The 20,821-nt window shown below is 45.8% G+C and overlaps 49 non-coding genes across 49 annotated transcripts; all 49 read left to right on the top strand.

Annotated features, from left to right (window-relative positions):
* Positions 1 to 129: 129 nt before the first annotated feature.
* Positions 130 to 270, top strand: LOC142305283 (U4 spliceosomal RNA). Its single transcript, XR_012753906.1, has one exon. It is a non-coding gene; the product is annotated as a U4 spliceosomal RNA (small nuclear RNA).
* A 282-nt stretch (positions 271 to 552) lies between these two features.
* On the top strand, positions 553 to 693 carry LOC142305259 (U4 spliceosomal RNA). Its single transcript, XR_012753884.1, has one exon. It is a non-coding gene; the product is annotated as a U4 spliceosomal RNA (small nuclear RNA).
* A 284-nt stretch (positions 694 to 977) lies between these two features.
* On the top strand, positions 978 to 1,118 carry LOC142305036 (U4 spliceosomal RNA). Its single transcript, XR_012753677.1, has one exon. It is a non-coding gene; the product is annotated as a U4 spliceosomal RNA (small nuclear RNA).
* Positions 1,119 to 1,402: 284 nt separating this feature from the next.
* LOC142304889 (U4 spliceosomal RNA) lies at positions 1,403 to 1,543 on the top strand. Its single transcript, XR_012753532.1, has one exon. It is a non-coding gene; the product is annotated as a U4 spliceosomal RNA (small nuclear RNA).
* Positions 1,544 to 1,827: 284 nt separating this feature from the next.
* Positions 1,828 to 1,968, top strand: LOC142304699 (U4 spliceosomal RNA). Its single transcript, XR_012753351.1, has one exon. It is a non-coding gene; the product is annotated as a U4 spliceosomal RNA (small nuclear RNA).
* A 284-nt stretch (positions 1,969 to 2,252) lies between these two features.
* Positions 2,253 to 2,393, top strand: LOC142304807 (U4 spliceosomal RNA). Its single transcript, XR_012753454.1, has one exon. It is a non-coding gene; the product is annotated as a U4 spliceosomal RNA (small nuclear RNA).
* A 284-nt stretch (positions 2,394 to 2,677) lies between these two features.
* On the top strand, positions 2,678 to 2,818 carry LOC142305035 (U4 spliceosomal RNA). The gene has a single exon (XR_012753676.1). It is a non-coding gene; the product is annotated as a U4 spliceosomal RNA (small nuclear RNA).
* Positions 2,819 to 3,102: 284 nt separating this feature from the next.
* LOC142305034 (U4 spliceosomal RNA) lies at positions 3,103 to 3,243 on the top strand. The gene has a single exon (XR_012753675.1). It is a non-coding gene; the product is annotated as a U4 spliceosomal RNA (small nuclear RNA).
* A 284-nt stretch (positions 3,244 to 3,527) lies between these two features.
* Positions 3,528 to 3,668, top strand: LOC142305033 (U4 spliceosomal RNA). Its single transcript, XR_012753674.1, has one exon. It is a non-coding gene; the product is annotated as a U4 spliceosomal RNA (small nuclear RNA).
* A 284-nt stretch (positions 3,669 to 3,952) lies between these two features.
* On the top strand, positions 3,953 to 4,093 carry LOC142304709 (U4 spliceosomal RNA). Its single transcript, XR_012753361.1, has one exon. It is a non-coding gene; the product is annotated as a U4 spliceosomal RNA (small nuclear RNA).
* Positions 4,094 to 4,377: 284 nt separating this feature from the next.
* LOC142305299 (U4 spliceosomal RNA) lies at positions 4,378 to 4,518 on the top strand. The gene has a single exon (XR_012753922.1). It is a non-coding gene; the product is annotated as a U4 spliceosomal RNA (small nuclear RNA).
* A 284-nt stretch (positions 4,519 to 4,802) lies between these two features.
* On the top strand, positions 4,803 to 4,943 carry LOC142305289 (U4 spliceosomal RNA). The gene has a single exon (XR_012753912.1). It is a non-coding gene; the product is annotated as a U4 spliceosomal RNA (small nuclear RNA).
* Positions 4,944 to 5,227: 284 nt separating this feature from the next.
* Positions 5,228 to 5,368, top strand: LOC142305032 (U4 spliceosomal RNA). Its single transcript, XR_012753673.1, has one exon. It is a non-coding gene; the product is annotated as a U4 spliceosomal RNA (small nuclear RNA).
* A 284-nt stretch (positions 5,369 to 5,652) lies between these two features.
* LOC142305031 (U4 spliceosomal RNA) lies at positions 5,653 to 5,793 on the top strand. The gene has a single exon (XR_012753672.1). It is a non-coding gene; the product is annotated as a U4 spliceosomal RNA (small nuclear RNA).
* Positions 5,794 to 6,077: 284 nt separating this feature from the next.
* On the top strand, positions 6,078 to 6,218 carry LOC142305029 (U4 spliceosomal RNA). Its single transcript, XR_012753670.1, has one exon. It is a non-coding gene; the product is annotated as a U4 spliceosomal RNA (small nuclear RNA).
* Positions 6,219 to 6,502: 284 nt separating this feature from the next.
* LOC142305028 (U4 spliceosomal RNA) lies at positions 6,503 to 6,643 on the top strand. The gene has a single exon (XR_012753669.1). It is a non-coding gene; the product is annotated as a U4 spliceosomal RNA (small nuclear RNA).
* A 284-nt stretch (positions 6,644 to 6,927) lies between these two features.
* On the top strand, positions 6,928 to 7,068 carry LOC142305027 (U4 spliceosomal RNA). Its single transcript, XR_012753668.1, has one exon. It is a non-coding gene; the product is annotated as a U4 spliceosomal RNA (small nuclear RNA).
* A 284-nt stretch (positions 7,069 to 7,352) lies between these two features.
* On the top strand, positions 7,353 to 7,493 carry LOC142304708 (U4 spliceosomal RNA). The gene has a single exon (XR_012753360.1). It is a non-coding gene; the product is annotated as a U4 spliceosomal RNA (small nuclear RNA).
* Positions 7,494 to 7,777: 284 nt separating this feature from the next.
* On the top strand, positions 7,778 to 7,918 carry LOC142305298 (U4 spliceosomal RNA). The gene has a single exon (XR_012753921.1). It is a non-coding gene; the product is annotated as a U4 spliceosomal RNA (small nuclear RNA).
* A 284-nt stretch (positions 7,919 to 8,202) lies between these two features.
* Positions 8,203 to 8,343, top strand: LOC142305288 (U4 spliceosomal RNA). Its single transcript, XR_012753911.1, has one exon. It is a non-coding gene; the product is annotated as a U4 spliceosomal RNA (small nuclear RNA).
* A 284-nt stretch (positions 8,344 to 8,627) lies between these two features.
* LOC142305262 (U4 spliceosomal RNA) lies at positions 8,628 to 8,768 on the top strand. The gene has a single exon (XR_012753887.1). It is a non-coding gene; the product is annotated as a U4 spliceosomal RNA (small nuclear RNA).
* Positions 8,769 to 9,052: 284 nt separating this feature from the next.
* On the top strand, positions 9,053 to 9,193 carry LOC142305026 (U4 spliceosomal RNA). Its single transcript, XR_012753667.1, has one exon. It is a non-coding gene; the product is annotated as a U4 spliceosomal RNA (small nuclear RNA).
* Positions 9,194 to 9,477: 284 nt separating this feature from the next.
* LOC142305025 (U4 spliceosomal RNA) lies at positions 9,478 to 9,618 on the top strand. The gene has a single exon (XR_012753666.1). It is a non-coding gene; the product is annotated as a U4 spliceosomal RNA (small nuclear RNA).
* A 284-nt stretch (positions 9,619 to 9,902) lies between these two features.
* LOC142304497 (U4 spliceosomal RNA) lies at positions 9,903 to 10,043 on the top strand. The gene has a single exon (XR_012753156.1). It is a non-coding gene; the product is annotated as a U4 spliceosomal RNA (small nuclear RNA).
* Positions 10,044 to 10,327: 284 nt separating this feature from the next.
* LOC142304612 (U4 spliceosomal RNA) lies at positions 10,328 to 10,468 on the top strand. The gene has a single exon (XR_012753267.1). It is a non-coding gene; the product is annotated as a U4 spliceosomal RNA (small nuclear RNA).
* Positions 10,469 to 10,752: 284 nt separating this feature from the next.
* LOC142304617 (U4 spliceosomal RNA) lies at positions 10,753 to 10,893 on the top strand. The gene has a single exon (XR_012753272.1). It is a non-coding gene; the product is annotated as a U4 spliceosomal RNA (small nuclear RNA).
* Positions 10,894 to 11,177: 284 nt separating this feature from the next.
* Positions 11,178 to 11,318, top strand: LOC142305024 (U4 spliceosomal RNA). The gene has a single exon (XR_012753665.1). It is a non-coding gene; the product is annotated as a U4 spliceosomal RNA (small nuclear RNA).
* Positions 11,319 to 11,602: 284 nt separating this feature from the next.
* Positions 11,603 to 11,743, top strand: LOC142305247 (U4 spliceosomal RNA). The gene has a single exon (XR_012753872.1). It is a non-coding gene; the product is annotated as a U4 spliceosomal RNA (small nuclear RNA).
* A 284-nt stretch (positions 11,744 to 12,027) lies between these two features.
* LOC142305023 (U4 spliceosomal RNA) lies at positions 12,028 to 12,168 on the top strand. The gene has a single exon (XR_012753664.1). It is a non-coding gene; the product is annotated as a U4 spliceosomal RNA (small nuclear RNA).
* Positions 12,169 to 12,452: 284 nt separating this feature from the next.
* LOC142305022 (U4 spliceosomal RNA) lies at positions 12,453 to 12,593 on the top strand. The gene has a single exon (XR_012753663.1). It is a non-coding gene; the product is annotated as a U4 spliceosomal RNA (small nuclear RNA).
* A 284-nt stretch (positions 12,594 to 12,877) lies between these two features.
* On the top strand, positions 12,878 to 13,018 carry LOC142305275 (U4 spliceosomal RNA). Its single transcript, XR_012753899.1, has one exon. It is a non-coding gene; the product is annotated as a U4 spliceosomal RNA (small nuclear RNA).
* A 284-nt stretch (positions 13,019 to 13,302) lies between these two features.
* Positions 13,303 to 13,443, top strand: LOC142304601 (U4 spliceosomal RNA). The gene has a single exon (XR_012753256.1). It is a non-coding gene; the product is annotated as a U4 spliceosomal RNA (small nuclear RNA).
* Positions 13,444 to 13,727: 284 nt separating this feature from the next.
* LOC142305021 (U4 spliceosomal RNA) lies at positions 13,728 to 13,868 on the top strand. Its single transcript, XR_012753662.1, has one exon. It is a non-coding gene; the product is annotated as a U4 spliceosomal RNA (small nuclear RNA).
* Positions 13,869 to 14,152: 284 nt separating this feature from the next.
* Positions 14,153 to 14,293, top strand: LOC142305264 (U4 spliceosomal RNA). The gene has a single exon (XR_012753888.1). It is a non-coding gene; the product is annotated as a U4 spliceosomal RNA (small nuclear RNA).
* A 284-nt stretch (positions 14,294 to 14,577) lies between these two features.
* Positions 14,578 to 14,718, top strand: LOC142305020 (U4 spliceosomal RNA). The gene has a single exon (XR_012753661.1). It is a non-coding gene; the product is annotated as a U4 spliceosomal RNA (small nuclear RNA).
* A 284-nt stretch (positions 14,719 to 15,002) lies between these two features.
* Positions 15,003 to 15,143, top strand: LOC142305249 (U4 spliceosomal RNA). Its single transcript, XR_012753874.1, has one exon. It is a non-coding gene; the product is annotated as a U4 spliceosomal RNA (small nuclear RNA).
* Positions 15,144 to 15,427: 284 nt separating this feature from the next.
* Positions 15,428 to 15,568, top strand: LOC142305334 (U4 spliceosomal RNA). The gene has a single exon (XR_012753956.1). It is a non-coding gene; the product is annotated as a U4 spliceosomal RNA (small nuclear RNA).
* A 284-nt stretch (positions 15,569 to 15,852) lies between these two features.
* On the top strand, positions 15,853 to 15,993 carry LOC142304616 (U4 spliceosomal RNA). The gene has a single exon (XR_012753271.1). It is a non-coding gene; the product is annotated as a U4 spliceosomal RNA (small nuclear RNA).
* A 284-nt stretch (positions 15,994 to 16,277) lies between these two features.
* Positions 16,278 to 16,418, top strand: LOC142305018 (U4 spliceosomal RNA). The gene has a single exon (XR_012753659.1). It is a non-coding gene; the product is annotated as a U4 spliceosomal RNA (small nuclear RNA).
* Positions 16,419 to 16,702: 284 nt separating this feature from the next.
* On the top strand, positions 16,703 to 16,843 carry LOC142304647 (U4 spliceosomal RNA). The gene has a single exon (XR_012753302.1). It is a non-coding gene; the product is annotated as a U4 spliceosomal RNA (small nuclear RNA).
* Positions 16,844 to 17,127: 284 nt separating this feature from the next.
* LOC142305017 (U4 spliceosomal RNA) lies at positions 17,128 to 17,268 on the top strand. Its single transcript, XR_012753658.1, has one exon. It is a non-coding gene; the product is annotated as a U4 spliceosomal RNA (small nuclear RNA).
* A 284-nt stretch (positions 17,269 to 17,552) lies between these two features.
* On the top strand, positions 17,553 to 17,693 carry LOC142305016 (U4 spliceosomal RNA). Its single transcript, XR_012753657.1, has one exon. It is a non-coding gene; the product is annotated as a U4 spliceosomal RNA (small nuclear RNA).
* Positions 17,694 to 17,977: 284 nt separating this feature from the next.
* On the top strand, positions 17,978 to 18,118 carry LOC142305015 (U4 spliceosomal RNA). Its single transcript, XR_012753656.1, has one exon. It is a non-coding gene; the product is annotated as a U4 spliceosomal RNA (small nuclear RNA).
* Positions 18,119 to 18,402: 284 nt separating this feature from the next.
* Positions 18,403 to 18,543, top strand: LOC142304615 (U4 spliceosomal RNA). Its single transcript, XR_012753270.1, has one exon. It is a non-coding gene; the product is annotated as a U4 spliceosomal RNA (small nuclear RNA).
* A 284-nt stretch (positions 18,544 to 18,827) lies between these two features.
* Positions 18,828 to 18,968, top strand: LOC142305290 (U4 spliceosomal RNA). Its single transcript, XR_012753913.1, has one exon. It is a non-coding gene; the product is annotated as a U4 spliceosomal RNA (small nuclear RNA).
* Positions 18,969 to 19,252: 284 nt separating this feature from the next.
* LOC142304887 (U4 spliceosomal RNA) lies at positions 19,253 to 19,393 on the top strand. Its single transcript, XR_012753530.1, has one exon. It is a non-coding gene; the product is annotated as a U4 spliceosomal RNA (small nuclear RNA).
* Positions 19,394 to 19,677: 284 nt separating this feature from the next.
* On the top strand, positions 19,678 to 19,818 carry LOC142305326 (U4 spliceosomal RNA). The gene has a single exon (XR_012753948.1). It is a non-coding gene; the product is annotated as a U4 spliceosomal RNA (small nuclear RNA).
* A 284-nt stretch (positions 19,819 to 20,102) lies between these two features.
* On the top strand, positions 20,103 to 20,243 carry LOC142305014 (U4 spliceosomal RNA). Its single transcript, XR_012753655.1, has one exon. It is a non-coding gene; the product is annotated as a U4 spliceosomal RNA (small nuclear RNA).
* Positions 20,244 to 20,527: 284 nt separating this feature from the next.
* Positions 20,528 to 20,668, top strand: LOC142305013 (U4 spliceosomal RNA). The gene has a single exon (XR_012753654.1). It is a non-coding gene; the product is annotated as a U4 spliceosomal RNA (small nuclear RNA).
* The last annotated feature ends 153 nt before the right edge of the window (positions 20,669 to 20,821 follow it).

Below are 20,821 nucleotides of genomic sequence, written 5' to 3'. Positions count from 1 at the left end.
ATCTTCCGACTGTCTTCTCCTAGGGACCCTTGCAGCGGCGGAAGAAAGGAAGTGGGCATTTGGAACTCTCCATAACATAAACGAGCTCTTCCTGGAAAGCGGGGATTTCTTGGTGACCTGAACTCCTTTAACTTTGCGCAGTGGCAGTATCGTAGCCCATGAAGTTTAACTGAGGCGTGATTATTGCTAATTGAAAACTTTTCCCAATACCCCGCCATGATGACTTGAAATACAGTCAGCATTGGCAATTTTTGTTGGTCTCTCAGGAGGCTTAATTCATGGTATGCAAATGACAGAAAATTAGCTCCTCCCAGTGGTGTAAAATAACTCGTTTCCCTCAACAGTCTAATGGTCGTTTACACCTGGATCAGAAAGAGAGAGAGTTGGCCTGCAGGTAATCCTCGAAAAGTACCTCTTCCGGGAATCTTCCGACTGTCTTCTCCTAGGGACCCTTGCAGCGGCGGAAGAAAGGAAGTGGGCATTTGGAACTCTCCATAACATAAACGAGCTCTTCCTGGAAAGCGGGGATTTCTTGGTGACCTGAACTCCTTTAACTTTGCGCAGTGGCAGTATCGTAGCCCATGAGGTTTAACCGAGGCGTGATTATTGCTAATTGAAAACTTTTCCCAAAACCCCGCCATGATGACTTGAAATACAGTCAGCATTGGCAATTTTTGTTGATCTCTCAGGAGGCTTAATTCATGGTATGCAAATGACAGAAAATTAGCTCCTCCCAGTGGTGGAAAATAACTCTTGCCTCCCTCAACAGTCTAATGGTCGTTTACACCTGGATCAGAAAGAGAGAGAGTTGGCCTGCAGGTAATCCTCGAAAAGTACCTCTTCCGGGAATCTTCCGACTGTCTTCTACTAGGGACCCTTGCAGCGGCGGAAGAAAGGAAGTGGGCATTTGGAACTCTCCATAACATAAACGAGCTCTTCCTGGAAAGCGGGGATTTCTTGGTGACCTGAACTCCTTTAACTTTGCGCAGTGGCAGTATCGTAGCCCATGAGGTTTAACCGAGGCGTGATTATTGCTAATTGAAAACTTTTCCCAATACCCCGCCATGATGACTTGAAATACAGTCAGCATTGGCAATTTTTGTTGGTCTCTCAGGAGGCTTAATTCATGGTATGCAAATGACAGAAAATTAGCTCCTCCCAGTGGTAGAAAATAACTCTTGCTTCCCTCAACAGTCTAATGGTCGTTTACACCTGGATCAGAAAGAGAGAGAGTTGGCCTGCAGGTAATCCTTGAAAAATACCTCTTCCGGGAAAGATCCGACTGTCTTCTCCTAGGGACCCTTGCAGCGGTGGAAGAAAGGAAGTGGGCATTTGGAACTCTCCATAACATAAACGAGCTCTTCCTGGAAAGCGGGGATTTCTTGGTGACCTGAACTCCTTTAACTTTGCGCAGTGGCAGTATCGTAGCCCATGAGGTTTAACCGAGGCGTGATTATTGCTAATTGAAAACTTTTCCCAATACCCCGCCATGATGACTTGAAATACAGTCAGCATTGGCAATTTTTGTCGGTCTCTCAGGAGGCTTAATTCATGGTATGCAAATGACAGAAAATTAGCTCCTCCCAGTGGTAGAAAATAACTCTTGCTTCCCTCAACAGTCTAATGGTCGTTTACACCTGGATCAGAAAGAGAGAGAGTTGGCCTGCAGGTAATCCTTGAAAAATACCTCTTCCGGGAAAGATCCGACTGTCTTCTCCTAGGGACCCTTGCAGCGGCGGAAGAAAGGAAGTGGGCATTTGGAACTCTCCATAACATAAACGAGCTCTTCCTGGAAAGCGGGGATTTCTTGGTGACCTGAACTCCTTTAACTTTGCGCAGTGGCAGTATCGTAGCCCATGAGGTTTAACCGAGGCGTGATTATTCCTAATTGAAAACTTTTCCCAATACCCCGCCATGATGACTTGAAATACAGTCAGCATTGGCAATTTTTGTTGGTCTCTCAGGAGGCTTAATTCATGGTATGCAAATGACAGAAAATTAGCTCCTCCCAGTGGTGGAAAATAACTCTTGCTTCCCTCAACAGTCTAATGGTCGTTTACACCTGGATCAGAAAGAGAGAGATTTGGCCTGCAGGTAATCCTTGAAAAGTACCTCTTCCGGGAATCTTCCGACTGTCTTCTCCTAGGGACCCTTGCAGCGGCGGAAGAAAGGAAGTGGGCATTTGGAACTCTCCATAACATAAACGAGCTCTTCCTGGAAAGCGGGAATTTCTTGGTGACCTGAACTCCTTTAACTTTGCGCAGTGGCAGTATCGTAGCCCATGAGGTTTAACCGAGGCGTGATTATTGCTAATTGAAAACTTTTCCCAATACCCCGCCATGATGACTTGAAATACAGTCAGCATTGGCAATTTTTGTTGGTCTCTCAAGAGGCTTAATTCATGGTATGCAAATGACAGAAAATTAGCTCCTCCCAGTGGTGGAAAGTAACTCTTGCTTCCCTCAACAGTCTAATGGTCGTTTACACCTGGATCAGAAAGAGAGAGAGTTGGCCTGCAGGTAATCCTTGAAAAGTACCTCTTCCGGGAATCTTCCGACTGTCTTCTCCTAGGGACCCTTGCAGCGGCGGAAGAAAGGAAGTGGGCATTTGGAACTCTCCATAACATAAACTAGCTCTTCCTGGAAAGCGGGGATTTCTTGGTGACCTGAACTCCTTTAACTTTGCGCAGTGGCAGTATCGTAGCCCATGAGGTTTAACCGAGGCGTGATTATTGCTAATTGAAAACTTTTCCCAATACCCCGCCATGATGACTTGAAATACAGTCAGCATTGGCAATTTTTGTTGGTCTCTCAGGAGGCTTAATTCATGGTATGCAAATGACAGAAAATTAGCTCCTCCCAGTGGTGGAAAATAACTCTTGCTTCCCTCAACAGTCTAATGGTCGTTTACACCTGGATCAGAAAGAGAGAGAGTTTGCCTGCAGGTAATCCTTGAAAAGTACCTCTTCCGGGAATCTTCCGACTGTCTTCTCCTAGGGACCCTTGCAGCGGCGGAAGAAAGGAAGTGGGCATTTGGAACTCTCCATAACATAAACGAGCTCTTCCTGGAAAGCGGGGATTTCTTGGTGACTTGAACTCCTTTAACTTTGCGCAGTGGCAGTATCGTAGCCCATGAGGTTTAACCGAGGCGTGATTATTGCTAATTGAAAACTTTTCCCAATACCCCGCCATGATGACTTGAAATACAGTCAGCATTGGCAATTTTTGTTGGTCTCTCAGGAGGCTTAATTCATGGTATGCAAATGACAGAAAATTAGCTCCTCCCAGTGGTGGAAAATAACTCTTGCTTCCCTCAACAGTCTAATGGTCGTTTACACCTGGATCAGAAAGAGAGAGAGTTGGCCTGCAGGTAATCCTTGAAAAGTACCTCTTCCGGGAATCTTCCGACTGTCTTCTCCTAGGGACCCTTGCAGCGGCGGAAGAAAGGAAGTGGGCATTTGGAACTCTCCATAACATAAACGAGCTCTTCCTGGAAAGCGGGGATTTCTTGGTGACCTGAACTCCTTTAACTTTGCGCAGTGGCAGTATCGTAGCCCATGAGGTTTAACCGAGGCGTGATTATTGCTAATTGAAAACTTTTCCCAATACCCCGCCATGATGACTTGAAATACAGTCAGCATTGGCAATTTTTGTTGGTCTCTCAGGAGGCTTAATTCATGGTATGCAAATGACAGAAAATTAGCTCCTCCCAGTGGTGGAAAATAACTCTTGCTTCCCTCAACAGTCTAATGGTCGTTTACACCTGGATCAGAAAGAGAGAGAGTTGGCCTGCAGGTAATCCTTGAAAAGTACCTCTTCCGGGAATCTTCCGACTGTCTTCTCCTAGGGACCCTTGCAGCGGCGGAAGAAAGGAAGTGGGCATTTGGAACTCTCCATAACATAAACGAGCTCTTCCTGGAAAGCGGGGATTTCTTGGTGACCTGAACTCCTTTAACTTTGCGCAGTGGCAGTATCGTAGCCCATGAGGTTTAACCGAGGCGTGATTATTGCTAATTGAAAACTTTTCGCAATACCCCGCCATGATGACTTGAAATACAGTCAGCATTGGCAATTTTTTTTGGTCTCTCAGGAGGCTTAATTCATGGTATGCAAATGACAGAAAATTAGCTCCTCCCAGTGGTGGAAAATAACTCTTGCTTCCCTCAACAGTCTAATGGTCGTTTACACCTGGATCAGAAAGAGAGAGAGTTGGCCTGCAGGTAGTCCTTGAAAAGTACCTCTTCCGGGAATCTTCCGACTGTCTTCTCCTAGGGACCCTTGCAGCGGCGGAAGAAAGGAAGTGGGCATTTGGAACTCTCCATAACATAAACGAGCTCTTCCTGGAAAGCGGGGATTTCTTGGTGACCTGAACTCCTTTAACTTTGCGCAGTGGCAGTATTGTAGCCCATGAGGTTTAACCGAGGCGTGATTATTGCTAATTGAAAACTTTTCCCAATAGCCCGCCATGATGACTTGAAATACAGTCAGCATTGGCAATTTTTGTTAGTCTCTCAGGAGGCTTAATTCATGGTATGCAAATGACAGAAAATTAGCTCCTCCCAGTGGTGGAAAATAACTCTTGCTTCCCTCAACAGTCTAATGGTCGTTTACACCTGGATCAGAAAGAGAGAGAGTTGGCCTGCAGGTAATCCTTGAAAAGTACCTCTTCCGGGAATCTTCCGACTGTCTTATCCTAGGGACCCTTGCAGCGGCGGAAGAAAGGAAGTGGGCATTTGGAACTCTCCATAACATAAACGAGCTCTTCCTGGAAAGCGGGGATATCTTGGTGACCTGAACTCCTTTAACTTTGCGCAGCGGCAGTATCGTAGCCCATGAGGTTTAACCGAGGCGTGATTATTGCTAATTGAAAACTTTTCCCAATACCCCGCCATGATGACTTGAAATACAGTCAGCATTGGCAATTTTTGTTGGTCTCTCAGGAGGCTTAATTCATGGTATGCAAATGACAGAAAATTAGCTCCTCCAGGTGGTGGAAAATAACTCTTGCTTCCCTCAACAGTCTAATGGTCGTTTACACCTGGATCAGAAAGAGAGAGAGTTGGCCTGCAGGTAATCCTTGAAAAATACCTCTTCCGGGAAAGATCCGACTGTCTTCTCCTAGGGACCCTTGCAGCGGCGGAAGAAAGGAAGTGGGCATTTGGAACTCTCCATAACATAAACGAGCTCTTCCTGGAAAGCGGGGATTTCTTGGTGACCTGAACTCCTTTAACTTTGCGCAGTGGCAGTATCGTAGCCCATGAGGTTTAACCGAGGCGTGATTATTGCTAATTGAAAACTTTTCCCAATACCCCGCCATGATGACTTGAAATACAGTCAGCATTGGCAATTTTTGTTGGTCTCTCAGGAGGCTTAATTCATGGTATGCAAATGACAGAAAATTAGCTCTTCCCAGTGGTGGAAAATAACTCTTGCTTCCCTCAACAGTCTAATGGTCGTTTACACCTGGATCAGAAAGAGAGAGATTTGGCCTGCAGGTAATCCTTGAAAAGTACCTCTTCCGGGAATCTTCCGACTGTCTTCTCCTAGGGACCCTTGCAGCGGCGGAAGAAAGGAAGTGGGCATTTGGAACTCTCCATAACATAAACGAGCTCTTCCTGGAAAGCGGGAATTTCTTGGTGACCTGAACTCCTTTAACTTTGCGCAGTGGCAGTATCGTAGCCCATGAGGTTTAACCGAGGCGTGATTATTGCTAATTGAAAACTTTTCCCAATACCCCGCCATGATGACTTGAAATACAGTCAGCATTGGCAATTTTTGTTGGTCTCTCAGGAGGCTTAATTCATGGTATGCAAATGACAGAAAATTAGCTCCTCCCAGTGGTGGAAAGTAACTCTTGCTTCCCTCAACAGTCTAATGGTCGTTTAAACCTGGATCAGAAAGAGAGAGAGTTGGCCTGCAGGTAATCCTTGAAAAGTACCTCTTCCGGGAATCTTCCGACTGTCTTCTCCTAGGGACCCTTGCAGCGGTGGAAGAAAGGAAGTGGGCATTTGGAACTCTCCATAACATAAACTAGCTCTTCCTGGAAAGCGGGGATTTCTTGGTGACCTGAACTCCTTTAACTTTGCGCAGTGGCAGTATCGTAGCCCATGAGGTTTAACCGAGGCGTGATTATTGCTAATTGAAAACTTTTCCCAATACCCCGCCATGATGACTTGAAATACAGTCAGCATTGGCAATTTTTGTTGGTCTCTCAGGAGGCTTAATTCATGGTATGCAAATGACAGAAAATTAGCTCCTCCCAGTGGTGGAAAATAACTCTTGCTTCCCTCAACAGTCTAATGGTCGTTTACACCTGGATCAGAAAGAGAGAGAGTTTGCCTGCAGGTAATCCTTGAAAAGTACCTCTTCCGGGAATCTTCCGACTGTCTTCTCCTAGGGACCCTTGCAGCGGCGGAAGAAAGGAAGTGGGCATTTGGAACTCTCCATAACATAAACGAGCTCTTCCTGGAAAGCGGGGATTTCTTGGTGACTTGAACTCCTTTAACTTTGCGCAGTGGCAGTATCGTAGCCCATGAGGTTTAACCGAGGCGTGATTATTGCTAATTGAAAACTTTTCCCAATACCCCGCCATGATGACTTGAAATACAGTCAGCATTGGCAATTTTTGTTGGTCTCTCAGGAGGCTTAATTCATGGTATGCAAATGACAGAAAATTAGCTCCTCCCAGTGGTGGAAAATAACTCTTGCTTCCCTCAACAGTCTAATGGTCGTTTACACCTGGATCAGAAAGAGAGAGAGTTGGCCTGCAGGTAATCCTTGAAAAGTACCTCTTCCGGGAATCTTCCGACTGTCTTCTCCTAGGGACCCTTGCAGCGGCGGAAGAAAGGAAGTGGGCATTTGGAACTCTCCATAACATAAACGAGCTCTTCCTGGAAAGCGGGGATTTCTTGGTGACCTGAACTCCTTTAACTTTGCGCAGTGGCAGTATCGTAGCCCATGAGGTTTAACCGAGGCGTGATTATTGCTAATTGAAAACTTTTCCCAATACCCCGCCATGATGACTTGAAATACAGTCAGCATTGGCAATTTTTGTTGGTCTCTCAGGAGGCTTAATTCATGGTATGCAAATGACAGAAAATTAGCTCCTCCCAGTGGTGGAAAATAACTCTTGCTTCCCTCAACAGTCTAATGGTCGTTTACACCTGGATCAGAAAGAGAGAGAGTTGGCCTGCAGGTAATCCTTGAAAAGTACCTCTTCCGGGAATCTTCCGACTGTCTTCTCCTAGGGACCCTTGCAGCGGCGGAAGAAAGGAAGTGGGCATTTGGAACTCTCCATAACATAAATGAGCTCTTCCTGGAAAGCGGGGATTTCTTGGTGACCTGAACTCCTTTAACTTTGCGCAGTGGCAGTATCGTAGCCCATGAGGTTTAACCGAGGCGTGATTATTGCTAATTGAAAACTTTTCGCAATACCCCGCCATGATGACTTGAAATACAGTCAGCATTGGCAATTTTTTTTGGTCTCTCAGGAGGCTTAATTCATGGTATGCAAATGACAGAAAATTAGCTCCTCCCAGTGGTGGAAAATAACTCTTGCTTCCCTCAACAGTCTAATGGTCGTTTACACCTGGATCAGAAAGAGAGAGAGTTGGCCTGCAGGTAGTCCTTGAAAAGTACCTCTTCCGGGAATCTTCCGACTGTCTTCTCCTAGGAACCCTTGCAGCGGCGGAAGAAAGGAAGTGGGCATTTGGAACTCTCCATAACATAAACGAGCTCTTCCTGGAAAGCGGGGATTTCTTGGTGACCTGAACTCCTTTAACTTTGCGCAGTGGCAGTATTGTAGCCCATGAGGTTTAACCGAGGCGTGATTATTGCTAATTGAAAACTTTTCCCAATAGCCCGCCATGATGACTTGAAATACAGTCAGCATTGGCAATTTTTGTTAGTCTCTCAGGAGGCTTAATTCATGGTATGCAAATGACAGAAAATTAGCTCCTCCCAGTGGTGGAAAATAACTCTTGCTTCCCTCAACAGTCTAATGGTCGTTTACACCTGGATCAGAAAGAGAGAGAGTTGGCCTGCAGGTAATCCTTGAAAAGTACCTCTTCCGGGAATCTTCCGACTGTCTTATCCTAGGGACCCTTGCAGCGGCGGAAGAAAGGAAGTGGGCATTTGGAACTCTCCATAACATAAACGAGCTCTTCCTGGAAAGCGGGGATTTCTTGGTGACCTGAACTCCTTTAACTTTGCGCAGCGGCAGTATCGTAGCCCATGAGGTTTAACCGAGGCGTGATTATTGCTAATTGAAAACTTTTCCCAATACCCCGCCATGATGACTTGAAATACAGTCAGCATTGGCAATTTTTGTTGGTCTCTCAGGAGGCTTAATTCATGGTATGCAAATGACAGAAAATTAGCTCCTCCAGGTGGTGGAAAATAACTCTTGCTTCCCTCAACAGTCTAATGGTCGTTTACACCTGGATCAGAAAGAGAGAGAGTTGGCCTGCAGGTAATCCTTGAAAAGTACCTCTTCCGGGAATCTTCCGACTGTCTTCTCCTAGGGACCCTTGCAGCGGCGGAAGAAAGGAAGTGGGCATTTGGAACTCTCCATAACATAAACGAGCTCTTCCTGGAAAGCGGGGATTTCTTGGTGACCTGAACTCCTTTAACTTTGCGCAGTGGCAGTATCGTAGCCCATGAGGTTTAACCGAGGCGTGATTATTGCTAATTGAAAACTTTTCCCAAAACCCCGCCATGATGACTTGAAATACAGTCAGCATTGGCAATTTTTGTTGGTCTCTCAGGAGGCTTAATTCATGGTATGCAAATGACAGAAAATTAGCTCCTCCCAGTGGTGGAAAATAACTCTTGCTTCCCTCAACAGTCTAATGGTCGTTTACACCTGGATCAGAAAGAGAGAGAGTTGGCCTGCAGGTAATCCTTGAAAAGTACCTCTTCCGGGAATCGTCCGACTGTCTTCTCCTAGGGACCCTTGCAGCGGCGGAAGAAAGGAAGTGGGCATTTGGAACTCTCCATAACATAATCGAGCTCTTCCTGGAAAGCGGGGATTTCTTGGTGACCTGAAATCCTTTAACTTTGCGCAGTGGCAGTATCGTAGCCCATGAGGTTTAACCGAGGCGTGATTATTGCTAATTGAAAACTTTTCCCAATACCCCGCCATGATGACTTGAAATACAGTCAGCATTGGCAATTTTTGTTGGTCTCTCAGGAGGCTTAATTCATGGTATGCAAATGACAGAAAATTAGCTCCTCCCAGTGGTGGAAAATAACTCTTGCTTCCCTCAGCAGTCTAATGGTCGTTTACACCTGGATCAGAAAGAGAGAGAGTTGGCCTGCAGGTAATCCTTGAAAAGTACCTCTTCCGGTAATCTTCCGACTGTCTTCTCCTAGGGACCCTTGCAGCGGCGGAAGAAAGGAAGTGGGCATTTGGAACTCTCCATAACATAAACGAGCTCTTCCTGGAAAGCGGGGATTTCTTGGTGACCTGAACTCCTTTAACTTTGCGCAGTGGCAGTATCGTAGCCCATGAGGTTTAACCGAGGCGTGATTATTGCTAATTGAAAACTTTTCCCAATACCCCGCCATGATGACTTGAAATACAGTCAGCATTGGCAATTTTTGTTGGTCTCTCAGGAGGCTTAATTCATGGTATGCAAATGACAGAAAATTAGCTCCTCCCAGTGGTGGAAAATAACTCTTGCTTCCCTCAACAGTCTAATGGTCGTTTACACCTGGATCAGAAAGAGAGAGAGTTGGCCTACAGGTAATCCTTGAAAAGTACCTCTTCCGGGAATCTTCTGACTGTCTTCTCCTAGGGACCCTTGCAGCGGCGGAAGAAAGGAAGTGGGCATTTGGAACTCTCCATAACATAAACGAGCTCTTCCTGGAAAGCGGGGATTTCTTGGTGACCTGAACTCCTTTAACTTTGCGCAGTGGCAGTATCATAGCCCATGAGGTTTAACCGAGGCGTGATTATTGCTAATTGAAAACTTTTCCCAATACCCCGCCATGATGACTTGAAATACAGTCAGCATTGGCAATTTTTGTTGGTCTCTCAGGAGGCTTAATTCATGGTATGCAAATGACAGAAAATTAGCTCCTCCCAGTGGTGGAAAATAACTCTTGCTTCCCTCAACAGTCTAATGGTCGTTTACACCTGGATCAGAAAGAGAGAGAGTTGGCCTGCAGGTAATCCTTGAAAAGTACCTCTTCCGGGAATCTTCCGACTGTCTTCTCCTAGGGACCCTTGCAGCGGCGGAAGAAAGGAAGTGGGCATTTGGAACTCTCCACAACATAAACGAGCTCTTCCTGGAAAGCGGGGATTTCTTGGTGACCTGAACTCCTTTAACTTTGCGCAGTGGCAGTATCGCAGCCCATGAGGTTTAACCGAGGCGTGATTATTGCTAATTGAAAACTTTTCCCAATACCCCGCCATGATGACTTGAAATACAGTCAGCATTGGCAATTTTTGTTGGTCTCTCAGGAGGCTTAATTCATGGTATGCAAATGACAGAAAATTAGCTCCTCCCAGTGATGGAAAATAACTCTTGCTTCCCTCAACAGTCTAATGGTCGTTTACACCTGGATCAGAAAGAGAGAGAGTTGGCCTGCAGGTAATCCTTGAAAAGTACCTCTTCCGGGAATCTTCCGACTGTCTTCTCCTAGGGACCCTTGCAGCGGCGGAAGAAAGGAAGTGGGCATTTGGAACTCTCCATAACATAAACGAGCTCTTCCTGGAAAGCGGGGATTTCTTGGTGACCTGAACTCCTTTAACTTTGCGCAGTGGCAGTATCGTAGCCCATGAGGTTTAACCGAGGCGTGATTATTGCTAATTGAAAACTTTTCCCAATACCCCGCCATGATGACTTGAAATACAGTCAGCATTAGCAATTTTTGTTGGTCTCTCAGGAGGCTTAATTCATGGTATGCAAATGACAGAAAATTAGCTCTTCCCAGTGGTGGAAAATAACTCTTGCTTCCCTCAACAGTCTAATGGTCGTTTACACCTGGATCAGAAAGAGAGAGAGTTGGCCTGCAGGTAATCCTTGAAAAGTACCTCTTCCGGGAATCTTCCGACTGTCTTCTCCTAGGGACCCTTGCAGCGGCGGAAGAAAGGAAGTGGGCATTTGGAACTCTCCATAACATAAACGAGCTCTTCCTGGAAAGCGGGGATTTCTTGGTGACCTGAAATCCTTTAACTTTGCGCAGTGGCAGTATCGTAGCCCATGAGGTTTAACCGAGGCGTGATTATTGCTAATTGAAAACTTTTCCCAATACCCCGCCATGATGACTTGAAATACAGTCAGCATTGGCAATTTTTGTTGGTCTCTCAGGAGGCTTAATTCATGGTATGCAAATGACAGAAAATTAGCTCCTCCCAGTGGTGGAAAATAACTCTTGCTTCCCTCAACAGTCTAATGGTCGTTTACACCTGGATCAGAAAGAGAGAGAGTTGGCCTGCAGGTAATCCTTGAAAAGTACCTCTTCCGGGAATCTTCTGACTGTCTTCTCCTAGGGACCCTTGCAGCGGCGGAAGAAAGGAAGTGGGCATTTGGAACTCTCCATAACATAAACGAGCTCTTCCTGGAAAGCGGGGATTTCTTGGTGACCTGAACTCCTTTAACTTTGCGCAGTGGCAGTATCGTAGCCCATGAGGTTTAACCGAGGCGTGATTATTGCTAATTGAAAACTTTTCCCAATACCCCGCCATGATGACTTGAATTACAGTCAGCATTGGCAATTTTTGTTGGTCTCTCAGGAGGCTTAATTCATGGTATGCAAATTACAGAAAATTAGCTCCTCCCAGTGGTGGAAAATAACTCTTGCTTCCCTCAACAGTCTAATGGTCGTTTACACCTGGATCAGAAAGAGAGAGAGTTGGCCTGCAGGTAATCCTTGAAAAGTACCTCTTCCGGGAATCTTCCGACTGTCTTCTCCTAGGGACCTTTGCAGCGGCGGAAGAAAGGAAGTGGGTATTTGGAACTCTCCATAACATAAACGAGCTCTTCCTGGAAAGCGGGAATTTCTTGGTGACCTGAACTCCTTTAACTTTGCGCAGTGGCAGTATCGTAGCCCATGAGGTTTAACCGAGGCGTGATTATTGCTAATTGAAAACTTTTCCCAATACCCCGCCATGATGACTTGAAATACAGTCAGCATTGGCAATTTTTGTTGGTCTCTCAGGAGGCTTAATTCATGGTATGCAAATGACAGAAAATTAGCTCCTCCCAGTGGTGGAAAATAACTCTTGTTTCCCTCAACAGTCTAATGGTCGTTTACACCTGGATCAGAAAGAGAGAGAGTTGGCCTGCAGGTAATCCTTGAAAAGTACCTCTTCCGGGAATCTTCCGACTGTCTTCTCCTAGGGACCCTTGCAGCGGCGGAAGAAAGGAAGTGGGCATTTGGAACTCTCCATAACATAAACGACCTCTTCCTGGAAAGCGGGGATTTCTTGGTGACCTGAACTCCTTTAACTTTGCGCAGTGGCAGTATCGTAGCCCATGAGGTTTAACCGAGGCGTGATTATTGCTAATTGAAAACTTTTCCCAATACCCCGCCATGATGACTTGAAATACAGTCAGCATTGGCAATTTTTGTTGGTCTCTCAGGAGGCTTAATTCATGGTATGCAAATGACAGAAAATTAGCTCCTCCCAGTGGTGGAAAATAATTCTTGCTTCCCTCAACAGTCTAATGGTCATTTACACCTGGATCAGAAAGAGAGAGAGTTGGCCTGCAGGTAATCCTTGAAAAGTACCTCTTCCGGGAATCTTCCGACTGTCTTCTCCTAGGGACCCTTGCAGCGGCGGAAGAAAGGAAGTGGGCATTTGGAACTCTCCATAACATAAACGAGCTCTTCCTGGAAAGCGGGGATTTCTTGGTGACCTGAACTCCTTTAACTTTGCGCAGTGGCAGTATCGTAGCCCATGAGGTTTAACCGAGGCGTGATTATTGCTAATTGAAAACTTTTCCCAATACCCCGCCATGATGACTTGAAATACAGTCAGCATCGGCAATTTTTGTTGGTCTCTCAGGAGGCTTAATTCATGGTATGCAAATGACAGAAAATTAGCTCCTCCCAGTGGTGGAAAATAACTCTTGCTTCCCTCAACAGTCTAATGGTCGTTTACACCTGGATCAGAAAGAGAGAGAGTTGACCTGCAGGTAATCCTTGAAAAGTACCTCTTCCGGGAATCTTCCGACTGTCTTCTCCTAGGGACCCTTGCAGCGGCGGAAGAAAGAAAGTGGGCATTTGGAACTCTCCATAACATAAACGAGCTCTTCCTGGAAAGCGGGGATTTCTTGGTGACCTGAACTCCTTTAACTTTGCGCAGTGGCAGTATCGCAGCCCATGAGGTTTAACCGAGGCGTGATTATTGCTAATTGAAAACTTTTCCCAATACCCCGCCATGATGACTTGAAATACAGTCAGCATTGGCAATTTTTGTTGGTCTCTCAGGAGGCTTAATTCATGGTATGCAAATGACAGAAAATTAGCTCCTCCCAGTGGTGGAAAATAACTCTTGCTTCCCTCAACAGTCTAATGGTCGTTTACACCTGGATCAGAAAGAGAGAGAGTTGGCCTGCAGGTAATCCTTGAAAAGTACCTCTTCCGGGAATCTTCCGACTGTCTTCTTCTAGGGACCCTTGCAGCGGCGGAAGAAAGGAAGTGGGCATTTGGAACTCTCCATAACATAAACGAGCTCTTCCTGGAAAGCGGGGATTTCTTGGTGACCTGAACTCCTTTAACTTTGCGCAGTGGCAGTATCGTAGCCCATGAGGTTTAACCGAGGCGTGATTATTGCTAATTGAAAACTTTTCCCAATACCCCGCCATGATGACTTGAAATACAGTCAGCATTGGCAATTTTTGTTGGTCTCTCAGGAGGCTTAATTCATGGTATGCAAATGACAGAAAATTAGCTCCTCCCAGTAGTGGAAAATAACTCTTGCTTCCCTCAACAGTCTAATGGTCGTTTACACCTGGATCAGAAAGAGAGAGAGTTGGCCTGCAGGTGATCCTTGAAAAGTACCTCTTCCGGGAATCTTCCGACTGTCTTCTCCTAGGGACCCTTGCAGCGGCGGAAGAAAGGAAGTGGGCATTTGGAACTCTCCATAACATAAACGAGCTCTTCCTGGAAAGCGGGGATTTCTTGGTGACCTGAACTCCTTTAACTTTGCGCAGTGGCAGTATCGTAGCCCATGAGGTTTAACCGAGGCGTGATTATTGCTAATTGAAAACTTTTCCCAATACCTCGCCATGATGACTTGAAATACAGTCAGCATTGGCAATTTTTGTTGGTCTCTCAGGAGGCTTAATTCATGGTATGCAAATGACAGAAAATTAGCTCCTCCCAGTGGTGGAAAATAACTCTTGCTTCCCTCAACAGTCTAATGGTCGTTTACACCTGGATCAGAAAGAGAGAGAGTTGGCCTGCAGGTAATCCTTGAAAAGTACCTCTTCCGGGAATCTTCCGACTGTCTTCTCCTAGGGACCCTTGCAGCGGCGGAAGAAAGGAAGTGGGTATTTGGAACTCTCCATAACATAAACGAGCTCTTCCTGGAAAGTGGGGATTTCTTGGTGACCTGAACTCCTTTAACTTTGCGCAGTGGCAGTATCGTAGCCCATGAGGTTTAACCGAGGCGTGATTATTGCTAATTGAAAACTTTTCCCAATACCCCGCCATGATGACTTGAAATACAGTCAGCATTGGCAATTTTTGTTGGTCTCTCAGGAGGCTTAATTCATGGTATGCAAATGACAGAAAATTAGCTCCTCCCAGTGGTGGAAAATAACTCTTGCTTCCCTCAACAGTCTAATGGTCGTTTACACCTGGATCAGAAAGAGAGAGAGTTGGCCTGCAGGTAATCCTTGAAAAGTACCTCTTCCGGGAATCTTCCGACTGTCTTCTCCTAGGGACCCTTGCAGCGGCGGAAGAAAGGAAGTGGGCATTTGGAACTCTCCATAACATAAACGAGCTCTTCCTGGAAAGCGGGGATTTCTTGGTGACCTGAACTCCTTTAACTTTGCGCAGTGGCAGTATCGCAGCCCATGAGGTTTAACCGAGGCGTGATTATTGCTAATTGAAAACTTTTCCCAATACCCCGCCATGATGACTTGAAATACAGTCAGCATTGGCAATTTTTGTTAGTCTCTCAGGAGGCTTAATTCATGGTATGCAAATGACAGAAAATTAGCTCCTCCCAGTGGTGGAAAATAACTCTTGCTTCCCTCAACAGTCTAATGGTCGTTTACACCTGGATCAGAAAGAGAGAGAGTTGGCCTGCAGGTAATCCTTGAAAAGTACCTCTTCCGGGAATCTTCCGGCTGTCTTCTCCTAGGGACCCTTGCAGCGGCGGAAGAAAGGAAGTGGGCATTTGGAACTCTCCATAACATAAACGAGCTCTTCCTGGAAAGCGGGGATTTCTTGGTGACCTGAACTCCTTTAACTTTGCACAGTGGCAGTATCGTAGCCCATGAGGTTTAACCGAGGCGTGATTATTGCTAATTGAAAACTTTTCCCAATACCCCGCCATGATGACTTGAAATATAGTCAGCATTGGCAATTTTTGTTGGTCTCTCAGGAGGCTTAATTCATGGTATGCAAATAACAGAAAATTAGCTCCTCCCAGTGGTGGAAAATAACTCTTGCTTCCCTCAACAGTCTAATGGTCGTTTACACCTGGATCAGAAAGAGAGAGAGTTGGCCTGCAGGTAATCCTTGAAAAGTACCTCTTCCGGGAATCTTCCGACTGTCTTCTCCTAGGGACCCTTGCAGCGGCGGAAGAAAGGAAGTGGGCATTTGGAACTCTCCATAACATAAACGAGCTCTTCCTGGAAAGCGGGAATTTCTTGGTGACCTGAACTCCTTTAACTTTGCGCAGTGGCAGTATCGTAGCCCATGAGGTTTAACCGAGGCGTGATTATTGCTAATTGAAAACTTTTCCCAATACCCCGCCATGATGACTTGAAATACAGTCAGCATTAGCAATTTTTGTTGGTCTCTCAGGAGGCTTAATTCATGGTATGCAAATGACAGAAAATTAGCTCCTCCCAGTGGTGGAAAATAACTCTTGCTTCCCTCAACAGTCTAATGGTCGTTTACACCTGGATCAGAAAGAGAGAGAGTTGGCCTGCAGGTAATCCTTGAAAAGTACCTCTTCCGGGAATCTTCCGACTGTCTTCTCCTAGGGACCCTTGCAGCGGCGGAAGAAAGGAAGTGGGCATTTGGAACTCTCCATAACATAAACGACCTCTTCCTGGAAAGCGGGGATTTCTTGGTGACCTGAACTCCTTTAACTTTGCGCAGTGGCAGTATCGTAGCCCATGAGGTTTAACCGAGGCGTGATTATTGCTAATTGAAAACTTTTCCCAATACCCCGCCATGATGACTTGAAATACAGTCAGCATTGGCAATTTTTGTTGGTCTCTCAGGAGGCTTAATTCATGGTATGCAAATGACAGAAAATTAGCTCCTCCCAGTGGTGGAAAATAATTCTTGCCTCCCTCAACAGTCTAATGGTCATTTACACCTGGATCAGAAAGAGAGAGAGTTGGCCCGCAGGTAATCCTTGAAAAGTACCTCTTCCAGGAATCTTCCGACTGTCTTCTCCTAGGGACCCTTGCAGCGGCGGAAGAAAGGAAGTGGGCATTTGGAACTCTCCATAACATAAACGAGCTCTTCCTGGAAAGCGGGGATTTCTTGGTGACCTGAACTCCTTTAACTTTGCGCAGTGGCAGTATCGTAGCCCATGAGGTTTAACCGAGGCGTGATTATTGATAATTGAAAACTTTTCCCAATACCCCGCCATGATGACTTGAAATACAGTCAGCATTGGCAATTTTTGTTGGTCTCTCAGGAGGCTTAATTCATGGTATGCAAATGACAGAAAATTAGCTCCTCCCAGTGGTGGAAAATAACTCTTGCTTCCCTCAACAGTCTAATGGTCGTTTACACCTGGATCAGAAAGAGAGAGAGTTGACCTGCAGGTAATCCTTGAAAAGTACCTCTTCCGGGTATCTTCCGACTGTCTTCTCCTAGGGACCCTTGCAGCGGCGGAAGAAAGAAAGTGGGCATTTGGAACTCTCCATAACATAAACGAGCTCTTCCTGGAAAGCGGGGATTTCTTGGTGACCTGAACTCCTTTAACTTTGCGCAGTGGCAGTATCGTAGCCCATGAGGTTTAACCGAGGCGTGATTATTGCTAATTGAAAACTTTTCCCAATACCCCGCCATGATGACTTGAAATACAGTCAGCATTGGCAATTTTTGTTGGTCTCTCAGGAGGCTTAATTCATGGTATGCAAATGACAGAAAATTAGCTCCTCCCAGTGGTGGAAAATAACTCTTGCTTCCCTCAACAGTCTAATGGTCGTTTACACCTGGATCAGAAAGAGAGAGAGTTGGCCTGCAGGTAATCCTTGAAAAGTACCTCTTCCGGGAATCTTCCGACTGTCTTCTTCTAGGGACCCTTGCAGCGGCGGAAGAAAGGAAGTGGGCATTTGGAACTCTCCATAACATAAACGAGCTCTTCCTGGAAAGCGGGGATTTCTTGGTGACCTGAACTCCTTTAACTTTGCGCAGTGGCAGTATCGTAGCCCATGAGGTTTAACCGAGGCGTGATTATTGCTAATTGAAAACTTTTCCCAATACCCCGCCATGATGACTTGAAATACAGTCAGCATTGGCAATTTTTGTTGGTCTCTCAGGAGGCTTAATTCATGGTATGCAAATGACAGAAAATTAGCTCCTCCCAGTAGTGGAAAATAACTCTTGCTTCCCTCAACAGTCTAATGGTCGTTTACACCTGAATCAGAAAGAGAGAGAGTTGGCCTGCAGGTGATCCTTGAAAAGTACCTCTTCCGGGAATCTTCCGACTGTCTTCTCCTAGGGACCCTTGCAGCGGCGGAAGAAAGGAAGTGGGCATTTGGAACTCTCCATAACATAAACGAGCTCTTCCTGGAAAGCGGGGATTTCTTGGTGACCTGAACTCCTTTAACTTTGCGCAGTGGCAGTATCGTAGCCCATGAGGTTTAACCGAGGCGTGATTATTGCTAATTGAAAACTTTTCCCAATACCCCGCCATGATGACTTGAAATACAGTCAGCATTGGCAATTTTTGTTGGTCTCTCAGGAGGCTTAATTCATGGTATGCAAATGACAAAAAATTAGCTCCTCCCAGTGGTGGAAAATAACTCTTGCTTCCCTCAACAGTCTAATGGTCGTTTACACCTGGATCAGAAAGAGAGAGAGTTGGCCTGCAGGTAATCCTTGAAAAGTACCTCTTCCGGGAATCTTCCGACTGTCTTCTCCTAGGGACCCTTGCAGCGGCGGAAGAAAGGAAGTGGGCATTTGGAACTCTCCATAACATAAACGAGCTCTTCCTGGAAAGCGGGAATTTCTTGGTGACCTGAACTCCTTTAACTTTGCGCAGTGGCAGTATCGTAGCCCATGAGGTTTAACCGAGGCGTGATTATTGCTAATTGAAAACTTTTCCCAATACCCCGCCATGATGACTTGAAATACAGTCAGCATTAGCAATTTTTGTTGGTCTCTCAGGAGGCTTAATTCATGGTATGCAAATGACAGAAAATTAGCTCCTCCCAGTGGTGGAAAATAACTCTTGCTTCCCTCAACAGTCTAATGGTCGTTTACACCTGGATCAGGAAGAGAGAGAGTTGGCCTGCAGGTAATCCTTGAAAAGTACCTCTTCCGGGAATCTTCCGACTGTCTTCTCCTAGGGACCCTTGCAGCGGCGGAAGAAAGGAAGTGGGCATTTGGAACTCTCCATAACATAAACGACCTCTTCCTGGAAAGCGGGGATTTCTTGGTGACCTGAACTCCTTTAACTTTGCGCAGTGGAAGTATCGTAGCCCATGAGGTTTAACCGAGGCGTGATTATTGCTAATTGAAAACTTTTCCCAATACCCCGCCATGATGACTTGAAATACAGTCAGCATTGGCAATTTTTGTTGGTCTCTCAGGAGGCTTAATTCATGGTATGCAAATGACAGAAAATTAGCTCCTCCCAGTGGTGGAAAATAATTCTTGCTTCCCTCAACAGTCTAATGGTCATTTACACCTGGATCAGAAAGAGAGAGAGTTGGCCTGCAGGTAATCCTTGAAAAGTACCTCTTCCGGGAATCTTCCGACTGTCTTCTCCTAGGGACCCTTGCAGCGGCGTAAGAAAGGAAGTGGGCATTTGGAACTCTCCATAACATAAACGAGCTCTTCCTGGAAAGCGGGGATTTCTTGGTGACCTGAACTCCTTTAACTTTGCGCAGTGGCAGTATCGTAGCCCATGAGGTTTAACCGAGGCGTGATTATTGCTAATTGAAAACTTTTCCCAATACCCCGCCATGATGACTTGATATACAGTCAGCATTGGCAATTTTTGTTGGTCTCTCAGGAGGCTTAATTCATGGTATGCAAATGACAGAAAATTAGCTCCTCCCAGTGGTGGAAAATAACTCTTGCTTCCCTCAACAGTCTAATGGTCGTTTACACCTGGATCAGAAAGAGAGAGAGTTGACCTGCAGGTAATCCTTGAAAAGTACCTCTTCCGGGAATCTTCCGACTGTCTTCTCCTAGGGACCCTTGCAGCGGCGGAAGAAAGAAAGTGGGCATTTGGAACTCTCCATAACATAAACGAGCTCTTCCTGGAAAGCGGGGATTTCTTGGTGACCTGAACTCCTTTAACTTTGCGCAGTGGCAGTATCGTAGCCCATGAGGTTTAACCGAGGCGTGATTATTGCTAATTGAAAACTTTTCCCAATACCCCGCCATGATGACTTGAAATACAGTCAGCTTTGGCAATTTTTGTTGGTCTCTCAGGAGGCTTAATTCATGGTATGCAAATGACAGAAAATTAGCTCCTCCCAGTGGTGGAAAATAACTCTTGCTTCCCTCAACAGTCTAATGGTCGTTTACACCTGGATCAGAAAGAGAGAGAGTTGGCCTGCAGGTAATCCTTGAAAAGTACCTCTTCCGGGAATCTTCCGACTGTCTTCTTCTAGTGACCCTTGCAGCGGCGGAAGAAAGGAAGTGGGCATTTGGAACTCTCCATAACATAAACGAGCTCTTCCTGGAAAGCGGGGATTTCTTGGTGACCTGAACTCCTTTAACTTTGCGCAGTGGCAGTATCGTAGCCCATGAGGTTTAACCGAGGCGTGATTATTGCTAATTGAAAACTTTTCCCAATACCCCGCCATGATGACTTGAAATACAGTCAGCATTGGCAATTTTTGTTGGTCTCTCAGGAGGCTTAATTCATGGTATGCAAATGACAGAAAATTAGCTCCTCCCAGTAGTGGAAAATAACTCTTGCTTCCCTCAACAGTCTAATGGTCGTTTACACCTGAATCAGAAAGAGAGAGAGTTGGCCTGCAGGTGATCCTTGAAAAGTACCTCTTCCGGGAATCTTCCGACTGTCTTCTCCTAGGGACCCTTGCAGCGGCGGAAGAAAGGAAGTGGGCATTTGGAACTCTCCATAACATAAACGAGCTCTTCCTGGAAAGCGGGGATTTCTTGGTGACCTGAACTCCTTTAACTTTGCGCAGTGGCAGTATCGTAGCCCATGAGGTTTAACCGAGGCGTGATTATTGCTAATTGAAAACTTTTCCCAATACCCCGCCATGATGACTTGAAATACAGTCAGCATTGGCAATTTTTGTTGGTCTCTCAGGAGGCTTAATTCATGGTATGCAAATGACAGAAAATTAGCTCCTCCCAGTGGTGGAAAATAACTCTTGCTTCCCTCAACAGTCTAATGGTCGTTTACACCTGGATCAGAAAGAGAGAGAGTTGGCCTGCAGGTAATCCTTGAAAAGTACCTCTTCCGG

This window comes from Anomaloglossus baeobatrachus, chromosome 4, assembly GCF_048569485.1.
Source record: "Anomaloglossus baeobatrachus isolate aAnoBae1 chromosome 4, aAnoBae1.hap1, whole genome shotgun sequence".
In the NCBI taxonomy this organism is placed as follows: Eukaryota; Metazoa; Chordata; class Amphibia; order Anura; family Aromobatidae; genus Anomaloglossus; species Anomaloglossus baeobatrachus.
The sequence above is the reverse complement of the archived record's forward strand: the minus strand, read 5'-3'. Positions and strand labels throughout refer to the sequence as shown.